Here is a 23,518-nt window from a genome sequence, read left to right as displayed (position 1 = left end):
AGATCAAGACAAAAACCAAAATGATACATTTTTAAACACACCAGGTAAACATCTCAGGACGACCGCTATTACGCCGGCAATAAAACCGAACGTCATTAATCTTTTTCTTTTTCGCGTCGTTTTTTATACGGCCACTAAACTAGTGTTGTACGCTTTTTGTTATCATTTTAGGTTTTATAAAAAATATAGTGCAATTATTTTGATGATGTACTTCATTACATTGTGATTACGATTTCAACGAAAGTTGTTTTATTTGATAACATTATTAAAAGCAAAGACGAAAACGAGACAGTTATTATCATCGCTATAAGACATATAATCGTTTAAAAATTATCTGAAAAGCTGGAGCCAATTTTTTTTATCCAGTTTGCAAACATTTTCATGTACAACAGATAAATAAATGTATAGATATATACACGGAAGAATGATCCACCCTTCAAAAGGCATTGCAAACCCATAACGTCTTTGATCCGAGAAAAAAATATTGTTACAAATAAAACCCGTTTGAATATAATACTGGCACCCTAGAACCGCGGAGTGGAACGTCCAGAGGACAAAAATACAAGGTTGCGTGACCTTGGAAACTGCCCAATGCGGCCGTGGGAATAACCACACAATGCTCCAGTTGAGGTTCAAATTTCGGCGTTTATTATTTATTATGTATTACACTAAATAAATGCAATTCGTAAAAAAATATATTCAAAGTCAGATTTGCAATAACATGCTCTTGAAGTAGTGATTAATATTGGAAAAATATTAAAAAAAATATCGTACTTCAAATTTTATTTTGTAAACACGCATTTAATTTTAGAAGAATCTCGAATCTTGAAATATTTAAAACAACGATTTATTTGGAACAGAGTAGTTGCGTAGTGGATGAAATAAGAAACGAATTCGCTCCGCTTATGAACCCGCTCAAACTGAGTTGCACCTTATGTAAGGTCACACAATGACATGCAAGGGTCGTATTGTGCTGTGTGAAGAGAATGCGAGACAGTTTCGCTTTGTAATCGGTTTCGTAAAGTATTTGTTGGAATTTATGCGAATTTATGTAGTTTTGAAATCAGAATATATATATATATATATATATATATATATATATATATATATATATATATATATATATATATATATATATATATATATATATGTATATAAAATAAATACATTAAATAATCAATTAACGTCTACTTTCCCGTTTCAGCCCATTCCTAGTTCGACATACATACATGCAAATTTCACTGTTGAGAATACATTCGATAGGTGTAACTTACTTCATCTAATATCTATCAAATAGAGTAAGTAAACATAAAGCAAAAATACATTGCAATATTAAATAAAACAAACACGTTAATTATGTCAAAATTGGATAGAAGTTCATTCGCATATCTTTATTACAAGTAACTTGCTTGTTCAATACCAGTACAAGTTAACAGTAGTCTTAAGTGTTTCTCAGTCCTGTGACATTGTTGACTTAGCTAAGTTTCTGCTATTTACTATAACTGTCATGTTTTCAGTTAACGATGTTTAATGTTAGCAAAGTCGTAAAATAATATGTTATGTTGTTCACCGACTTTGAAGGCTTTGACTTCTGTTTCGATTTTTAACACTACGCTCATATGGATTTTTTTCTCTTTATTTTGGCATCAAACAGTCATTACACTAATTACTAGAAGTAATGACTGGAATGGAATGGAATCTGGAATGGAATTAAAACATACAAAAAGAGATCCACATGTACGAGTATGCCACATCGATAGAACTGTAGATATGGCTATAACAAGAATACTAGATTTAATTTGAAAACTAACGAAAACGAACAGCTTTTAAATGAACACGTGAGGCCAGTTGTTAATGGAATTTAAACCATCCTTAGATTCCTCATTGATGGTTCAAGATTTCACAGATGTCCACTAATCACTCTGCGACACTGCCAACAATAGACTAAATTGGAAAATTGTGTTCGGCCGAAGGAACTGAATTGGCTGCTCATTTCACAGGCACCTACGCATATCGTCGTGTACATGTGTGAAGTAATTTTACAATGCGCATTATATGACTTTACAATATTATTATATCCTATATTAACCCCAGACATAAGTACCGGCCTGCACTACAGGCAGGATAGCATAGGTGTCCAATCTTTAAATAACATTATTTTTAGATTTATAAATATTGGGCGTAGATCACATTTAAAATGGGATTAAGTAAAGCATAAGAAGAAGAACTTAGACACATTAAGCCTGTTTGAAACACAAATCTATCTACTATCATAATGTCTAAAAATATCTACTAACCTATACGATGATACCAAGTATATTTAGTATCCGTATGGCAGACGCCAGAACACTACAGAGATTCGTAACTCTGTTAAAAAGTACAATGTAAAATATATATATTTATAACCCTTATAATATTTTGTGGGATATTATCTTAGTCTGTAGTCAATCAAATCGCCAATTAAAAATGACTGAATATATTCCTGCTTCGACACGCAAGAAAAATGTATTTAAAATTCTATAGCAAAATTAAAATTCGATATTAGATTAAGTTGAAAAGTGAAACAAAAACTCATAAGACATTGTAGACAGACTTAATTTTCCACGCCATTGTACATAAAACCACTTTAGTTCCGAAGTTTGCTCATATCGAATCTAGGCCGAACTAATAGAAAAAGCGTATTTTCTTAGCAAATACTACACCAATAGTGTATGAGCGGTGGGAATGACATAACTTTTTTAACTAATGTTACGTGGACGTATCAATAAAGAGGTCATGGATTCCAATACTGCAAAATTCGCATTATTATTGAAATTTTAAAAAGTAGAACTTATGTACATGTAAATAAATGAGATAAACTTGCTATTTACATTAACATACAAATGCGTGAAATCCATTCAAAATTTTAAAAAGTTGATGATAGTAAATAATGAATTTAAAAATAAGTACGGTCAACTATATGTTAAGATACCCGCCTGGAACTCTTGTAGTGGAAGTGGTGGTAATAAGGACGAATTTGAGATGACTTTAGATAACTTGATGTGCTATTGACTGTACCATGACTACCAATCAGCAAGCAAACTTATCCACCTTACATAAGTGATGGCTCTTAATGAAGTGTTTATGTTTTAGATACAATAGATTACTGCAACTAGTAGTTTCATTCAAGAAATACCGGTTCGGGTCTTACCGTATATACTTATTTATTTTAAGATTAAAATTAAAGTAACTTGAGAACCATAAATGAATTAGTAAACTATATTAAAACTGAACTCAAATAGCTTATCGTTTCTTCAGGGTTGCCATGATATTAATTCCTAATTAATCTATTTAAATAAGCGTATAATTAATAATATTTGACACTAATGAGCGCCCTCATTCCTTGCGCTTCCAATATAATATATAAAGAGATATGGACTAAACTTTTGTTCACTTGTTTCAAAGAGACATAACTTTTGGAAAGATTAAGTTTTATAACATGACATATTCGTAAAATATTTACTTTTTTATTTAAGAATAGTGAAGAGATAAAGATAAATATGCATATCTGCATATGCCCTAACGGTCTATAGGTCAACGGTCACAAATTGGATCATACGAGATGTTCAAACTGTAACTGGTCAACGCACAATGCTGTGAAATTAATTCGTTCGCACGCGATTTTGAACGCAGACAGATTTTGTCTGAAGAATTTTTCTGCCTTTTTTGATACATTTACAGAAAGATCTTTAAATTTTCAACTGGAAACATTCCTAAGAAATAGAGTTATCGGTAAGACTCATATTTATTTATTTTATTACTTAAAAAAGTCACAACTTAAATATTGGAGAAAACCCATTGCAGGCATTTAGAAGTTTGACTTGAATGAATTTTCATTCAAATCAAAATATGAGAAAACCATGTTTTATGATTATTTTGAGACGAACTCTCTAAATTATTTCCTCCGGAACAATTTTTAACTTTTATGTAACTTAGTAATAAATACTATAACAGTACCTATATATTTTGAAATATACAAGGCAATACAAGAATTGAAGATAATGATGAGACGAAGATAAATATAAACGGCACATGCATGTATGTGTTTTTTTTGAAGTCTAGTCACTACTTAAACTAATCTTAGCACTAGGCAAAATTAACAAGGCATCAAAGAATGAACCCCAAAAATCTTCAAAAACTAGATCAGAAACATGATATGATTGTTGATAACCGAATATAATTGGCCGTTCCACCTGGACGGGCGTGTGAAAAAAAAACCAGACACTTTGAATACAAGGTTTTTGATCCAGCTGTTTTTTGCTTTGGATATCATGTTCTCAATTCATTTATTAACTAGATGTTAAGTAGTATTCTGAAAGTGTCTGTGCCCATGTGAATACCAACTTAGAAATGAATACTACATTATGTACAATGTATTGAAACAAAATTAATAACATAAATAGGCGTCAGCTACATACGTTTTTTCTGTGATTTTCATTAATAAATGTCTACTTATCACGTTATTTTAATAAAATTCATATAAATACCGTTATACTATAACCGTTAAGTACATTTTAGGTGCAATATTATTATTGACAAAGCGAATTTCAATTACGAAATATGTTATTTTTAACGTCCAGGGTTAAAACAATGTAAAATTATTTAGTACAATGATTTTTACGAAACAGAAAGGCGTCGACGCGCTAACGATCACGAATAATAACGATATACTTGCCTAAACGATTATCGATAACGATTCGATCATACAGTTGGCTAATTACCGACTATTCAAAGAAATAATCTAAAAAGCTTGTTCAAAAATCAATACCTTAGATAATTTTGTGGAAATTTAATTCGATACTGATTGTTCTTTATCTTCACTAAGGCAAACATATTTATTTATGTGAAGACTTTATTTTAGTTGTAAAATAAACATATGAAAACAAGTACTAGATATATTATGAGATTATTAAATAAAAATACCGAGCAAGTCTATTACTCTAATGATGGTAATGAGCACACCGCCCGTCGCGATAATAACAAATTTATTTCATAAAAATCTTATTCCCGCGTAATAATGTTACTCTAGTTGATAGCAATTTTGTTCCGTCTAAGAAAATATCGAATAAACATGAATTGAGGCACAGCGTACATTAATTATCAATGTATTCACGTAAAATTTAACGATTGCTATGACGAATCGGGAATGTTGTGATTTAGGAACGTCCCGCTATGTAATCGATTGTATAATTGCACTATTTCGCTAACGAAGATGCCTTTTAGATGATTTAATAAAGTGTTGCTATGACGTCTGTGGTCCAACCTCTCGATTGGTTCCTTATTTCTATTGCGAACTGTTAAGGTTAGGAATTCTATCCCCGCGTTAATATTCCCCAAATACTACCAATCATATTAGATAAAATAAATATATTTATGTCTATATTCAGCGGCCATCATGAGGAAGCGACGCGCCTCTCACCTCAGGCGCATGCGTGACAGTCCCAACAGTATTCTGCGCGCGTTGGCAGATCGGTGGGACTCGCCGATGCTAGTTCGCTGGATAAGGCTGCATTCAGTTATTTCGTAAACTGTTTGCAGCTGCTCCAGCTGGCTGGCATTTAATTTAATTCTTATTTTATTATGTATTTTACTAACACTAGTATATAAGGATATTTTTGTTACTAACACATATGGATCTATGGTCTGAAATAAACGTTTATTATTATTATATTATATTTTAGTGATTATATATTTTGTATATTTAGGGATTTTCATGGCAAGAGTAAATAGGCGTTTTTTGAGCTTGTGTGCACCCTAGCATGATGGAAAGCAATATGAAGCAATATGAAGTATATTTGATTTCCATCACGCTAGATTGATGTCAAACGCACTAAAATTTTTAATTTAAAAAAATAAAACTGAAAAATTTTCAATATAAATTTAAGTAAAAGAAAGAATTTGCCCACTAACCTTCCATTATCAATTTAAATTTTGATATAATGAATGTATTTGTATTTAACAAGAATTTCGAAAATTATATTTTTGTCTTCTATTACTTGTATAAAGTCCCCTATATATTTTTTTATTTATATTAAATGTACAGAATTTGCCCCTCTTACAGTTTTATTATGTGTATAGATTTATTTTGTCTATGGTTGAATCCGACATTTCAGAAAGACAATATATTGTGGAATTTAATGTCGTTAGAGAAAGCTTGTACCAAATAGAATAATCTCACATCTTTCTGAAACTAGAACTGTACTAAAAATCTTTCAATTAACAGACTCATATGAGCGAACAATGCGGTACATCGAAAGTAAACACGATTTAGATAAGAGTGGTAAAAACAAATGGACAACAAGAATAAAACCGGTTTTTAACGGGACCGAGGCGCGGGCCATGCGATCTTCCGATAGATGGATGCAAGAATCTCATGCCGGCTCTACTATCGCCGAACAGTTCGCCAAACTATGACGGATTCGGTATACATTGCTTTGTTTTTCATTGCGGTAAATTAAAGCACTTATACAAACTATGCAATGTTCATGCATTCGCGTCAGCATCTGTCGTCGGCATTAGGTTCTTATAAAATTTTATATGCATTGTCGAAAGTCGAAACATCATTCAGATTTCAGAGAGAAAAAAACAATCATTCAGTCTTGATTAAACATACCCTGAATCATAATATAGGCTACACAATATTGTCGAACTCAAACGCCGGACGTCAACCCTCTTTGGATGGTGTAAATCGACGGAGCAACGATGCGTCCACGCAACGCAGGCGAAGCAATGAGGCCGCGCTCCAAATCACAGCCATATTTGTTGCTGGCCTTGCTACAAATGCAGCTTCAGGCAAAGAAAGTACTGTACTATACAAACTACCATTACATTGAATTTTGATACCATAGACAAATACCACACCATTTTTTTCCTTCTTTAAAATTATTATGCAGTTTCTAGTATATATATATGGCTAATTTATTGTCTTGTGACACTATCCTTTTGCTTGGATATCACATTTTTTTTCTTTTATGTTACCTGTGGAGACTTTTAATTGGCTCTCTGTTTCCTTTATTTCTATGTTTTTGTTACTTAGCTGTAAGTCTTCCTGAATAGTATAAAATGAATATATAAATAAATATTAGGAGAACTCTCAGACACTTATTTGCTGACATAGTTTAATCTGCTGAGAATCTTTTTTATTGAGGACTAGCGACCTAGCCCGGTTGCGCACGGGGGTGTTTATGTATGTATAAACATTTGGGAATAAATTATCTGAATAACAGTGAAAACTGCATCGAAATCCGTTGCGTAGTTTAAAGATCTAAGCATACAGACAGTTGGAGGCGACTTTGTTTTATAGTAGTGATGATAAAAACGTGAGAAACTTTCTTGCCGTGAACTTTCGACGAAACAAAACAACAAGAAACGTGACCTTATTCCAATAACAATAAAGTCCTGTGTTGTGCGGCGAAAAAATAGAGCAAACTGTGTAAGTGATAGTAAACAAAATAGGGTAAACTCGCCATTATGTGACCATTGGAATGTATTTTTCAAAATGAAGAAGACATGGTAGTTTTGTACACAAATTGCGAGTGTAATTTTATTTTTTATTTAACAGTTTCTGTACACAGATATAAAAGAAAGAGACAGACAGTAAATATGAAAGTGAGTACAAAGGTTCTGTTTATTTTAAATGACATATATTTGTTTATTATATACATGATCATTTGATAAAAAAGAGACAAACAATTTGGATCAAGAGAGACAAATAACATAGAACTATGACTAAGATTGACACTTCGAATGAATTTTTTTTTTATTATTGAGTATCATTTCAATCAGATTCTTAAGCTCACTAATCGCATTGTGCTACAATCCATCACCGTTAATATTTTGTATCACAAAATTATCAAAGTCGGAATGTGAATGTTTTTTGTCGCGAAATGAATAAAACATAAGTAAAACCTACCAACAGGTATTCTAGGCATTGCTGTACAAATGTAGATATATAACGATTGATCAGAGGATATTCTATTGAAGGAGTAATACTAAAACTGGCAGAAATTAAATATAATACCGTTGAATAGTGCAGAATCAACACAAGAATACGACAATAAGGCTCGAACTGGGTTCAGTGTGTGTTGACAACCGTAATAATAGAATAAATAACAAATACTCAGCTACTTCCTCTTATTGTGGCCGAGGGCTTTGACCAGTAAAGTGCAATTTGGATTACGAAGCCTTTCAACTATCGGAGGATCGTTTACAAAGAAATTCTTCAAGGATTTTTAGTAATCCGTACTTTATGGTATTTAAATTAGGTTAAGCTTCAGGAGGAAGATTCTCTTTATGTTTTTTAAGAATGACCGAATGGCACATACGCAACATTAAGATCTTCTTCGAACACTTAAAAGTATTACAAAATGATTACAGGTGCCGTTGGAGAAAAATAGGATTGATCCAAATAAAATAAATAATATTGTATTATCTAATGACTAAAATACGCTCCATGTAACATTGCTTTTGGATTGAAAAAGCAAGAATCCAGATCTTTAAGAAGACCGTCGAGTTTGCTTCTGTACTTAGCACCATTAGTTTTCATTGTCACATCTGATATATTATTTAGATTTGTTGTTTGTACAACCTTGAGTGGAAAAGGTAAACGTCATTGATATTTAAGGGGACAAAGTTATCTTTTCTGTTGTTGGTTTATCACTTATTGAGTGTTAAAATTTCCTTAATTTATATTGTGTTAATTTATATTGTGTTCAATGGTTTAATATTAGCCGGTGTTTCGTCAACAACAATATCCTTGATATTTAAATTTATTTATGGCTGATACACCGGTCGATATCAAAATTTATCTTTCCGTTTTGACGTCAAACCCTGATACAATTTATCGCGAATTTTTGTTCAAAATTAGATTTTTCCAATTCTTATCCAAGGCCTTATGCTATTATAAACAAAGCTATTGACATGGAAATAATCAGAAAATACTTGAAAAGCTACTGAATTAAAAATGTTTCATTATCAATAATATAAATTTATCAAATTGAAATTATAGTGTTAAGAATAAAATATTGCACTTGTTTGTCGTTCTAAAATGAGGACAGAGGTCTAAACAACTTTAGAAGATTATGATCAACCCAGACTTAACGCGTCCTATACAAAAGATATTGCCTGCGTCAAAAACTTCGTATACACTATCACAATAATAAGGCAATAAGGTTGTTTATCGCCTGAACGTGCTACCTAAATAAAGTATGACGTTATCACGATGAGATAAGTTAAAAACGAGATATTTTTTGTGTTCTTACACAATACAACATTTATAATGAATACAGGTTTGCCACGAAATGCAGTGAAAGATCGAGTGGTTATTGTCTTACATAAACTTAAGTAATTCTTTGGATATTCATCGTTAGTTAATAATGCTTTGTTTCGGAATCACCATATTCCTATTCCGCTTTAGAACATAGACTTGTTCATTTAAAGTTATCGTACAATCAACATCAAATTACCCTGCACAAATTCATTGCAAATTCACCGCTTTAACCGCCGCTTAGAGATCCATATACGAGTATACAACGAACGTTTTAAAATATCACGTTTTATTAGATACACCAGATAATCTAAGCCGTTTAATTATACTAAAGCAACTACAAACTCGTTAGAATCGTTAAGGCCAAATTTATTACTTTAGCCTGATATTTTATATAGTATGAGCGTTTTATATCAGCAAAATGACCAATATTTTTTTATTGGAATTTCCTTAATCGAAAACCATTATTCCTTGGTCTAAACTAACCCATAGAAGGCATTTTAATTACTCTGAGATAGATATCATATTACTAACTAAACTTTAGGCTCATTAGTTATTCTCGTCTAATTCGGGATAACGTTAAATTTAAGTTATGAAGGTTACATATTAATGACTTAGAATTGTTTTAACGTAGATTCATAATAAATGACATCATTACCCTGTTAATCATTTATTCTGACTAATAAATATGCATTAACAATAAGTCAATAATATACCTAAGTTGCATTAAATACAAATGTAATGGCATGAGAGTAATTAAAAATTAACCGTTTAAACAGTTTTTATGTTCATTATGGCCGCGTTGAAGTCTTTTGACTAAACATATATTTTTGGCGAAAAACGTGAGAACTAACCTATTTGATGAGATTTAAAAATAAATATAGCATAGACAACTTTTGTAAAGCATAACATTGAGGCCGTATTAGCGAGAGCAATGCAAATAGCTGATAATTATTCTGCAATTTACAACATAGGTGACATTACGTCCGCATCCACATAAATAATAAAAAGAACTTCTCAATAAATATCCGCGAATACGTTCATAACCTCAAACAGTAACCGCTTTGAAAATACCGAAATCCTCTTTGCGTGACACTAACGTGGTTCCGAATTTGAAATTTCAAACCTCCGAGAGAACTTTGCACACACTAATCACCGTACACTATTTATTTTCAAGAAACTGACCGAGAATTTCGAAAATTCAAAATGGCGGCGGTGAGCGATCGTGCCGCGACGCCGTGCTTTGGCTAACTGATTGTGTGGCGAGAACTGTCAAACTGGCTTGCGGCGTGGTGGTGTGGGTAGACTGTACGCGTGTGATGTCTATGTTTTGAGTCAGTTTTCCACTGCAAGCGGGAAAACTTGTACGATATAAACTTATTAAATGTAATGAAGGACTATAACATGAACACACTTGGAACGAATATGGGACGCGTACCCTAAAAACTTACATGCTCATTAAAATCAAGAAATAGACAAGTGTATACTTATACACTACTTACTCATATATACATTTAAATTCAACTGACATGTATATATCCTGAAAACTCATCTTGTTCTCTTTTGTGTGTCATTTTCGAAAGTTATTTTATTTAAAATTCCGTATAACAAAATTAACACCAATGGCGATATGATAATCCATACAAATATCATAAAATGTGAAATTTTGTGGAGATACTAAGCTGGAGAGTGACTACCAACACCTTGTCATAAGTCGCATAGTTTAACATGTGTATGAGGCATAAAGAACGGAGGCTTGAATGGATAAAGGCAAACTCGCCTCGTCCCACAGTATACTTGTGACTCAGTATCGAGTAGGCAGAAAAATGTAATTATTATTCTAAGTCTGCCACGGCAGCGCCGGCGCACGTTTCAGATCATTTCTAATCTTCAACAAGGTCGCGGAACGTGAAATTTATTTCGTAACAATCTGAGTGTATACTTTTTCTTTTTCATATCTTGATATGTGAATAATACTTTTTCTAAAACATACATCTACCTTGTATGTGTAGATAAGGCTCAAATCCTTACATGTTATAAAATTGGGGTTACTTAATTTTATAACATGTAAGGATTTGAGCCTTGTCGCATCTGTCTGTATGTTACGCGATAGACTCAAAAATAATAGACGGATTTTTGTTCGGTTCCATCAAGTGTGATTTTTGAGGAAGGTTTTATAGTGTATAATTTATAATGGCTTTACCCGTAAAGCCTGTACGGACAGGTACGTGGTTATAAAATTGCGTCTATGATCCAGTCTTATTGATTGACCTAACAATAACACAACTTTTCATTTAAGTCCAGATTCCTTTAAATATTTCACTGTATAGTTCAACAAAAAACAGTCATAGCCAAAAATAAAAAATACTTTACATATTTTTTTAATTTTCATGTTCGTGGGCCAACTACAAGAACATTTACCCTAAAATAATTCTAAATATGAAACTGTTGTAATATTTTAATTTTCGAATTTATTCGGATTCAGTTTATACGGAGTTTGAAAATGAAATTGGCCGCTAATTATTATTTTTAATGTTATAAATTCAACTAATTTATAATTGTTAATTTAATTTTTAATGTAGTTGTTCTATATTTATATTTTTAAGTAGTTTAATTTTAGTTACTTATATGTACGATTATATGTACATAAAAGTATCCAACAGTGGCGAATTTATGGCGTCTTATATTATAAGTATGTTATAAATTAAAATCAGGCATGACGTATTTCTGTGTATATTTATCACGTGTACGTGTGTGTCTCAATGTAGATCAATCTAAATATTTTGAAATAATTTTATTAGCGCACAAAGAACATGACATCAGTGTCATGTCATTTGATTCATGGAAGAAGCCATCAATCATACGGCGTGTTAAATTTTATGACCAGCGAATTTGGTTGGGCGCCACTTTTGACTGTGAAATTTTGCCGAATTATTTTATTTTGATTTAAGCATTTTGGCATTGGATTTACACACATAAAGATACATTTTTAGAATGAAACTAATGTCAAGAAATTAGTTTCGTTAAATTAATTTGTTTCACTTTTTAACATTGCAGAAATTGTTGGCTGTAGCGAAGAAGAGCGCTGACGAAAACGTAGTTTTGACAAAATGATGTTTCGCAAAAGAAAATTAAGCAAAAGTGACCAAATCGTCACGATGTCATTTTGCGAAAGTGACGTTCTGCGTATAGACCTCTCGATGGTAATCTATGCACCATTTATCATTGCAGACCGCCATAGATCAAGCATCTCTTGCAAAACAGACCATGAATGACGCTTGGCACCAAATATGGAGGGTACGGAAGAATTCGTCTTTTTCTTTCGTGTGTGTCATTCTCTCTCAAGCATATATCATGACTTTTATTACTACCTATCGACATCTAGGGCCAAGTGCGGCTACTTGGCCACAATAATTCTTCTTAAGGCGCTATTAGCTGCACACTACCGCCATCACCACATTTTTATCAATTTATTTCTTTTTAGCGAAAAAAACTTTACAGATTATATAACATTAGATAAAGAATTTTAGTAGAAAGTATTATTAGTATAGATTTTAAATAAATATTGAAGAACAAATCACACAGATTGAGTTAGCCACAAAGTAAGTTCGAAACTTATGGAATACTAACTCAACGATACTATATATTCTATAACATATACATATATAGACAAACATCCAAGACCCAGGTCAATCTGAAAAAGATCATTTTCCATGTTAACCTGACCGGGGATCGAACCTTGGACCTCCAGTGTAGCAGTCCGGCATGATGACCATTAGGCCACGTACAACGTATAATGTTGAATAAGTTAAAATAGATATATTCTCCTAATAGAAAATGCGAATGTTTGTGAGGATGTATGTATGTTTGTTATTCTTTTACGCAAAATCTACTGGATTGTTATGAAATTTAGTACACTGGTAGAATATGTTCTGGAATAACGTATAGGGTACTTTTGTGCTAAACAAAATTTCCACGGGAGCGAAGCTCCGGCTCGCTGCATTTCAATAAAACTAAAATTCACTGTAATAAAAATATTCAACACAGCCAACGACAAATCAAAGAAAAAATAAATTTTCAAATAAATAAAGTTTAGTTACTCATGCAGGGTATAATATTCTGTGACCACGTTAATTGTGATGCGGTTTAGTGCAATTTCACCGTTAACTTGACACGTTTCTATGATCGTTCGGTTCCTGCATCGAAAACCGGACTTTCCGATAATATTATAGTATCGCCATCTTCTTTATAAACTGCCAGAAGAATCAGTCCGAGATAAATGTTACCTGAAACAAAAAAAGTAAATATTTTTATGATATGCCATGACAACACATAGTTTGAAAAATTAGGAAAAGGGCGAATGAAAAATTGAGGTTAATTTGAAATAATTTTGTATTACTACTATTAGAAAAAAAATATATGTAAGGAACAATAATGGTAAGCCCTTCTGGCATGATAGGGACCAAACTTTCGGCATTTCTTCTCAGCAGTGGTCGTCCCGAAATGCCAGTAGTGTGTAGATTTTTGAGGAATTACTATATAATATAAAATTTCACGTGATTGTCAAGTGTTTTGAAAGGATTTTGGCTTTCTTCATATATCAGCTTATTGTATGATAAATATGTATAGGCCATTAGGACAAACAGAAAAAAATTGCAAAAATTTGAATTTATGAAATCTTGTAACTCTTTTGTATTTGGGGTTTTTGCTATTTTTTATATACGTTCAGTTTGGATGACTATGTTATTATTGAAATAAGCATGACCTGATGGTGCATACAGGATCGACTCTAGACTGGGGAACCCCTCAATGATTTACGGGCATAATTTATTTTGTCACGTGTTGAAATAACATATCTCTGATGACGATAAAAGCTTGTGTCAAAACTGACATTTATATAAATAACTAATTCATTCGTCAGTAACTTATTTTTTTATTAACATCATTAACAGTAAATTTAAATAAAACTAATTAAAAATATGTATATAACTAACTAGAAATAGTAAACCAAAATGGCGACCGTCAGCGCAGGTTTAATTAAAGATATTAGAAAAAATAAACTAGTGTTTTGAATTTCGCGGGTAACCACGAAAAATCCCATAAATAACACTTTTATCTCTAATTAAACCTGCGCTGACGGTCGCCATTTTGATTCAACTTATGTGCCGAGCATTGTAGGTACTTTAAAAAAGTATTCTTCAATCAGTATTTTCTCGTATTCCTTGACCAACGTATATAATTAGGTCATATATTTTTTCCTCCTATGAAATAATTAAATTATTAATAAAATAATCTAAGAGCTATGACTGTCATTTATGGAGCATTTCTTAGTAAACAACAGATTGTTTATGAATCAGGGATGACACAAATATTAATAGTCGAGACGCGTTTTAGTTTTACATGGTTTAATCCTGCTTGGTTTAATCAAGAATTGGCTTACGTATTTAGGCTATATACGGCTTATGATTCGTTCCATTTTTACCATGAGGTTAAGCCGCGTATGAAGTCGCGAAACGCGTTGAAACGTGGTGATGTAATGGTTAAGACCACCTGTGGATTCGAACCTGGGATAGGTTCGGATCCTACTCGTGCACACGAGTATATATACCAATCTGATTCATGTAATAGTTGTTATCACCATTTGCTACCGGTGAAGATAAACATCGTGAGGAAACCTGCACGCTAGTTGGTTTGGTTTATAAGCTGTGTGAAATGGCGAAGGCAATGTCAACTCCATTAATAGTGCCAAGAAAATTATTGAGTGTGTTTTATTCTACGACGCTCAGCCGTGAGGAAATAAGACTATGCAGAGACGAAGTCGCGAGCAAAAGCTGGTAAAGAAACCAAGAGGCAGTCAATGAAGATGTGATGTCACCGGCCGAATAAGGCAATTGGTTTAATGAAGACGATTGTCGAGCAATCGATTTATCTGACCGAATTCATTCACTATAGAAACCATATATAGACAAGGCAAATTGATAGAATTTTTAAAATGTTAAAAGAAATTAGTTTTTTTTTAAATAAGTATTTATTAATTTAAAATTTTATTGCACTGACTAATTAGTAAAAGGACCTACAAAATGTCGATTTAATGCTAAAAGTTTTTGACTGTGTTGATTTTGAAAATAAAAATGCGATGAAAAACGTTATACGTTTAACGACATAGCCGTTAATTATTTTCAAAATTTTCGTTTTGTTTGAAAGCGTATATTCGTTCAGAAATCTATACTATTATTATAAAGAGGTAAGCGTTTGTGAATTTGTATGTTTGAAGCGGGTAATCACCGAAACTACCTAACCGATTTCAAATAAAAAGAGAGAAAGGTACATTATCCAACATTAATATAGGTTATCTCAAAATTCCCACGGAAACGAAGCCCCGAGTAACATCTAGTCGCAAATAAATTGATAAAAATGTGTGTACAAACCAGGATAGTAATGATTGTTTTAAAAATCCTAAGGAATGACGCTATCTATAAAAAAACCCGCATCAAAATTCCTTGTGTAGTTTTAAAGATCTAAGAATACCTAGGGACAGACAAAAGCGACTTTCCTAAAACACAGTTAAACGTTTCAACTAGGAATATTGTACCTAGGCGCTTCAATTTAGCTCACTTTGAAACTGACATATAGGCCTGTATATATCCATGGCAGTACATAAATAAGCAAGATTTCCATGTTAGCATTCTAGGTCACCGATCAATGGCCACCATTTGAGGCAAGCTGATTGGCTGTCAGTAATATCTTCATTACTGCATGTTGTTAGAGTTTCTTGTGTTTGCAACCGACTGACAAAAGACTGGATAAAAACAAATTACGAAACAAAAATTGTTATATTGGGATATTGGGATAAATCACACAGATTGAGCTAGCCCCCAAAGTAAGTTCGAGACTTGTGTTATGGGATACTAACTCAACGGTACTATATTTTATAACAAATACATATAGATAAACATCCAAGACCCGGGCCAATCAGAAAAATATCATTTTCCATCATGACCCGACCGGGGATCGAACCCGGGACCTCTCAGTTCAGTGGCAAGAACTTTACCACTGCGCCACCGAGGTCGTTAATAGTCTTATTTTTATTGTATTTATCATTAACCGACTTAAAAACTAGAAAGTTCACAATTCGTCGCGATTTTTTTTAATGTATGTTACTCGATTTTTACGTTAAGTTGTTATGTTGTCCAATAAAGTTTAAATAAATACAAGTCCTAAGGACCCAAAAACGAATATCTTAATATATATAAGGAGCTAGTTCAATGGCGCAGTGGTAAATGCACACGGATCATGGTTAGGACATTCGTATTGGTTGGTCACAGAATGGGTGACTAAAAATGTTTTATCTTGACCTCTTACTTGCGTCGGAAGACACATATATAAAGACACATTAAGTCGTTGATCCCGGTTGTATTTTGCAGTCGTTAAAACCCGCCAATCCACAATGGACCCGCGTGGTGCGTGATGGCCCAACTCCTTATTCATCCATACGGTCGGCCTGTGCCCCAGCAGTGGGGATATTTTAAGGAGTTTTTTTTGCTAACCCTCGTTGTCCCACTGCTGGGCAAAGGCCCCATGTGAAATGAGTGTTTATGATGATGAAATACAAATAGTTATATTGGTTATCTATTCTATTGACATAAGAGTCAAATAAGGACATCAGAATCTATGACTAAACCGTATTAGGCAAGCGATCCTACACTATGACAACTGTATGTTAATCTAATCCTACTCACCTCGTAAATCTAGACTTGCGGCATGTTGATTACGCGGCAATTAGTAAGCGTAGGTGTCGTTGGTAAGGAGTGTTGGGCGTGGCTTGCACTAAGATGGGACGAAAAATGGAAATACTCACAAGTCCGATAATGGAAAACATTATGAAACCTGTATGTCGATGATTCAGCAACTTGGGCATTAATGCCAATCAAGTCATTACACATATGTGTTTTATTCCACTTGACCACGGCCCTTTTAAGCTAGAAGAAAAGTAAATCCAGGAAGGGCATTCATAGATGAAAGAAAAGACAAGTCACAAGTCGTGTCGTGTGAAACAGAAAATATTTTATCGATAAGAACGACGTTCTTCAATTTAGTGATAACTATTTTAGCTTTCGACGACCTCGGTGGCGCAGTGGTAAGGTTCTTGCCTCTGAACCGAGAGGTGAGAACTAAATAGAAGCTTGTAATAAAAAATCACATGGCTTTTTGACACAATGGGATAAAAAATCCGGACAACACCAGTTTTGGTAGAAAGTAAGAGCTATTTAAAAATTCGCGGCCACCCGCCGCTGACGCACCAAAAGTGCCTTAACCTCAATAACACTTACATAACAAGCCAAGTAGGGAATATCAATGAGAATAATATTTACTTGGATTACAATGATTGAGACACTGACATAAATTTTTATTTTGATGACTATTCGAAGGCCCTTCTATTATTGGAAACACCAGCGACAAAAATCACTGTGATAATGACAAAGCTTTCAAAGATATGACAAAAATAAAATTGCTTTCGTACAGCAATTTAAGTATGGATAAACAAGATAATTATGATAACTTCGTTTTGTCTGGTATGGAAAATTCATTAGATTATTTTGCTACAATATTACCACCGGCCGCATGACGTCAACCTACTTTGGGAATGCTATCAGCTACCAAGGCTGTGTCTCCCTTAGTCGCCTAGTACGACATCCACGTGAACACTGCTTCCAAATGGATTCACGATAGGATATAACAGGATCACCGATAGAATATATTCACAGGATAAAAACGAAAATTTAATAAACAACTGGCAATTTTCATTCAAAAATTAAGACCTTCGCAGGCACTTTTTTACGTCAATTTTTATATTAAATTGCATTTTCTCACAAGCTACAAACTACTGGCATTTCCGAAGGACCACTGCCGAGTAGAAATGCCGGTGTTGTCACGTCAGAGGGGCTTACAATTATTATTGTTTCTTACACACACTATCGACGAACTGAGACATGTATTAAGAGAGCTTTTTATTACCGCACAGAAAAACCTCATATATACCGTACCGCTAAAGTATGTTGCAACCAGAAATTCGGCGAACAGTTTGCTAATCAAAATCAAATCATTTATTCAGAAATTAGGCCTTCACAGGCAGCTTTTCACGTCATATTCTAAATTAAATGATGTTTACTAAATCTACAAACTACTAGCATTTCGGAACGACCACTGCTGAGAAGAAATGCCGAAAGAAACTCATTCTAACAGTGTTGGTCCCTATTATGCCAGAAGGGCTTATCATTTTTTAAATATAAATTTATGTATAATTTTTTATCAGTAATATAACAATGTAAGTACACAATAAAGTACATGGTCAAAAGGTATACTGAAACATATTATGATTGTGATCAAGTGCTGATGAAAGGAATATATATATATATATATATATGTATAATTAACCAAACAAAAAAAAACTTTTAATAAAAGATCGAGCTGACCAGTTCCCCCCGGCAGCACCCGTTCACGAGTTGACGCGTGAGTCAGCCATCGCGAAGCTCAACCACAATAGAGGGAACCTCCCGACCCGATCCACGACGCCGCTACCGGTTTGACCATTTGAGTGTGCATGACATACTCGATCTCCATAATATAACATAATAGATACCTATGTTACTTTCAGTGCATAGCCGATATCCTTTCACATTATAAAACAAAGTACCCCATAATCAACACAATACATCAAGGATTACATTAAACAATTCAGTTGCCGACGACAATCCTTGCCTCAGTATAATCTGCATAATAATCCAATGTACACAGTGTCATACAGTGCATGTAACTTGATTGTAAGATGTTAATTTTATTAATTGCTATCATAATCGTGAGTTAGGGGTGTTTGTATTAGATTTTACTAGCATCTCGTCTCGACTTCGCTCGGATAAAACAGTAATATAAAAGTAGAAGGTTTAGCCTGTCTCTGTGCCAAATTTCATCAAAATCGGTCGCGTAGTTTTTAATTTTTTTAATTATAAATAAAAGTACAAATATTTTCTCGTAATGAATCCGCATATATATTGATTGAACTAGTGATAAGCTTATTCCATTTAGCGCACCATTTTGAATAGCACCGTGTGGTGTGCTAGACTAAATTATCCAGGTGCTATTTATGATGTGCGGATATCAAAAACAAAACTAAAGACAAGCTATATAGTAGTCAAATGAGACAGACAGACAGAATATTTAAATACAACTTCGCAGCCCATCTCATAATAAGCGGTAGATTAGGCGTCATAAAACTACGAGGGACGTAAAATATTTTAGATTTGATTTGTTCACGTGTATTTCTAATATGCATTTCTTATACTATTATTATAAATAAGCGTTTGTGAGTTTTTATGTTTGAGGCGGGTAATCTCCGAAACCACCGAACCGATTTCAAAAATTATTTCACCATTAGTAAGGTACATTATTCAAGATTGCTATAGGCTATATTTTATCTCAAAATTCCTACAGGAACCAAGCCCCGGGCAACATCTCTCTGTCTACGGGTGACGCGCTGTTGACTGTACACACACAATTATCACAAGTGTAATTCATCAGGGCAGAATGGTAATAATTATGTAGTACCTTTGTTTAAGTTATCAATAGGGCCGCGTAGGTGCGACAATAGGATTGCTCTAGTTCAGTGGAAGCTGTTTGGCGACCTACTTTTATTGCAAAACTCTAAATAGGAATGAATTCTTGTCACTTCTTGTGGATGGCGGTAGTTTATCGTAAAATTGCATGGCAGATGCTTTTACGTGGCTTGAATAAAACCTAACGCCAGTGTTAGCAATAATACGATCAAAAGGAACAAATAAGATTTTAAATTTTAATTACTAATGACTGGAACGCTCATTTGAATGTTTTCCCAGTTTCTTCTATTCTTATATTATCTTCCACTTTTATTATTGTCTTGTAATTAGATAGTGTGATATATAAGAGGAGAGTTTACATGTATAATTTATTTGCTGCGCCCCGGGGCTTCGCTCACGTAGGAATTTAGGGATAAAAAGTACCCTATATGTTATACCAGGTTATATTCTACCCGTGTACCAAAATTTCATAACAATCCGTCCAGTAGATTTTGCCTAAAAGAGTAATAACACAACATACACACATACATCCTCACAAACGTTCGCATTTAGAATATTAGTAGGATAGGATTGAGCATTAACCCGAGCGAAGTCAGGACGGGCCGGTAGTGCAATCCAAATCAAAGCACCATACACAGATGGTAAGCCATAAACCATTAAATAAAAACATGGATCTCATGTCGACATCATATTGATGTCATCGCGACCTATTTCAAACAAAATCATAACAAATTTTATGACTAAAACTAAATCACTCCTCGGCAAATGTCGTCGCCAAAAAAGAACTTTGTTTTTGATAACACTTAGTTGACACTATCGTTGTCGATGTCGTAATCCCGCCTACGGACAGACAAACCCACATGCGCTTGCGCATATGTCAAAGAAGTTAGTAGTAATAACAAGCTAATATGTACTTATAACATTGGTATTGGTAGCGTTTAAGTTTAAAAGTCTCAACAGCCCTCCAATCTTCAGCTTAACTTAACTATAACTCGAGCTCCATCGCAATTAAACCGATGCGGCATTTTTTACCATTTAAGTTACAGGTTTCCCTTCGAAGCTTTTTGTTATTTAACAACGACAATTTTGATTACGGTTCAGCTTTGTATACAAGAATCTGAGGGCGAAGTCGATTCGCAGTGAAAAGCAACTAACCAATCACATTGCGGTGTGGTTGTCGTCGCATCACAATAGCGCACTGTGATTGGCTAGCTGCGTCTCACTGCGAATCGCCTCGATAATGATAAGTAAAATGCATACCCACACACTTCGCCCTAAGTTAAACTGTGTGTGTGTGTGTGTGTGTGTGTGTGTGTGTGTGTGTGTGTGTGTGGTAAAAGATACGGAACGGAACGATCAAGGTTAAACTGTGGTCTATATGGAAAATTATTAACGGGATTGTGGGGCAGAAATATATATATATATATATATATACAACGCACAGTGATATATATATATATATATATAATCACTGTGCGTTGACGATGTATACGCATTAGGTGTGCACAAACCTTTACAGTGTAGTCTCCGGAAAGTTAATATTATACTTTACCTCAAAAGCGATTGTTCAGTGCAAAACAGGAAATATCACTTGGCCTGTTTCTGGTCTATTTCAGCTAAGTCAAACTTCCGAACCCAGAAAATCCTTACTTGGAAAACCTAAGCATATTACCAAGCTATTATCGCCCTTATTTGTGCGTGATAAAAGAGTCAAAATTGCAATGCTGAACGTTTACATGCATTTGTTATGGAAGTGCTTAGATTGCGTATGGCATTGTAGCATTTATTACAACGACTGAAAGTATATTTTGAGTGCATTCTGGAATGCAGGTGTCGTGCAAAATAGCTGGATGTGAATGAACCTTGTTCAAGTAATAGTTTCGCAGAAACTCTAGCTTTTCGGAACTGGTGCAATGCAACTCACCCTAACAATAGAACTAATATCTTTCATCCATACTAATATTATAAATGCGAAAGTCTGTCTTTTCCGCTTTCACGGCTAAACCGCTGGACCGATTTTGATGAAATTTGGTATGTATATAGTTAAAGGCTACCGTTCAAAGATAGGTTGCTTTTTTTTCAAAAATCAACCCCGGAATTGACTATAATGGGGGGTGAAAATTTGTGTTCCGCTTTCTCGGAACTCACGCGGGCGAAGCCGCAGGCAAAAGATCTGAGTATCTGATATAATTCACCTGCTTACGACGGGCAAAAACTCTTCATTACAAATGAAACAAAACTGCTTGATAGCTCTCTCTATCATCATCAATTCAGATCAGTTGATCGTATCTATCTATGTCACTGGTAAACGTTTCTCGGTCTGTGAAAGAGTGACTCATAAACGTCAACTAAAAGTTTTAATTGACGTTTTAGTCTACAAATTTATTTGTTAGACAAATTAGAAAATCCCCGACTTTAAGTAATAATTTCGCTACAACTTTTCAAAACGAAAAAAACCGCATCCAAATCGGTTCATCCATTAGTCAGCTACAGTGCCACGTACACAGATAGACAGACACGACACACTTAGCGGTCAAACTTATAACACCCTTCTTTTTGCATCGGGGGGTTTAAAAACGCCTCTTGACCGATATTCCGGTTAACTAATACAATATTTTTAGACGTTGACACAGCCTATTAATAAATATTATGTCGTTAAACGTAACAAACACACCTACATTATTTGTCATACTAATATTTTTTCATTGGCATAACCTTATATGGACCGACCGGTAGGTATTGTAAAAAAAAATTGAATTAAAGTAACTGTGCTATGAAGGTAGGTCATGAAAAAAAAGCCACGGGTCGTGAATAGCTTTTTTATTAACAGTATTATGGATTAAGGTCTGTGTGTGACGGGTCTTCAAAGTTAAATTGTAACAGAGTTCTCAATGAGATAATAATAGGAACTGACAGTATTTACTAAATCCATGACTATTACCGAATACACACATATATCCTCATTTATAATATTAGTTAAGATAGGAAATAAGGTTCTATAAAAGACTGACCAATGACCACAAAGTCATGCAGTGACATCATGACTTTGTATAATATTTGGTAATAGTCTCGCCTCCGCCCGCCCACGAATCGATGCAGGGCGTCATGGATGGAGCTTTGAAAGTTGTGATTGTGACCTTGGGATGGCTGTTGGGTTTGAAGGCACCTGGCATGGCATATGTCAAAAAATGCCAGAAAATAGGAATTTAGCCTCGAATCAAGTCGGAGACTTGTGCTATGTGTAATTAAACTATAGTATCCCACTAATTCATTTTCTATTAATTCTACTACTCCTAATAGTATTACAAATGCAAAAGTTTATTAGGATGTACGTGTGTAAGTTTATTACTCTTTCACGCAAAAACTACTGGACGAATTGATATGAAATTTGGTACACGAGTAGAATATAACCTGGAATTACAATAGGGTACATTTTACCCCGAAATTCCCACGGGAACGAATCCCAGGGGCGCAGCGAGTTTATGAAATGTATTTTAAAATCAAAATTGAAATATTTCGACGGAAATAAATGAAACGATATCTCCAAATTGATTTTGGCGAACATATGCGGTTGTGGATGGATATGTTTATTAGGTTTAGAATC

General features: G+C 33.9%; 1 protein-coding gene across 11 annotated transcripts in view; it reads right to left on the bottom strand.

The window, feature by feature from the left end:
• Positions 1–23,518, bottom strand: part of shot (short stop) — a 248,344-nt gene that overhangs the window by 181,446 nt on the left and 43,380 nt on the right. For 8 of the 11 annotated variants that reach the window (XM_064436708.1, XM_053762589.2, XM_064436706.1 and 5 more), the window contains exon 1: positions 10,490–10,571. The exons of the other annotated variants lie outside the window; for them this stretch is intronic. The gene's annotated coding sequence lies outside the window, so the exon portion shown is untranslated. Of the gene's footprint in view, positions 1–10,489; positions 10,572–23,518 lie in introns of those variants that run through there. 11 annotated transcript variants of the gene reach the window in all.

The sequence above is a fragment of the Plodia interpunctella genome, chromosome 22 (assembly GCF_027563975.2).
Source record: "Plodia interpunctella isolate USDA-ARS_2022_Savannah chromosome 22, ilPloInte3.2, whole genome shotgun sequence".
In the NCBI taxonomy this organism is placed as follows: Eukaryota; Metazoa; Arthropoda; class Insecta; order Lepidoptera; family Pyralidae; genus Plodia; species Plodia interpunctella.
The sequence above is the reverse complement of the archived record's forward strand: the minus strand, read 5'-3'. Positions and strand labels throughout refer to the sequence as shown.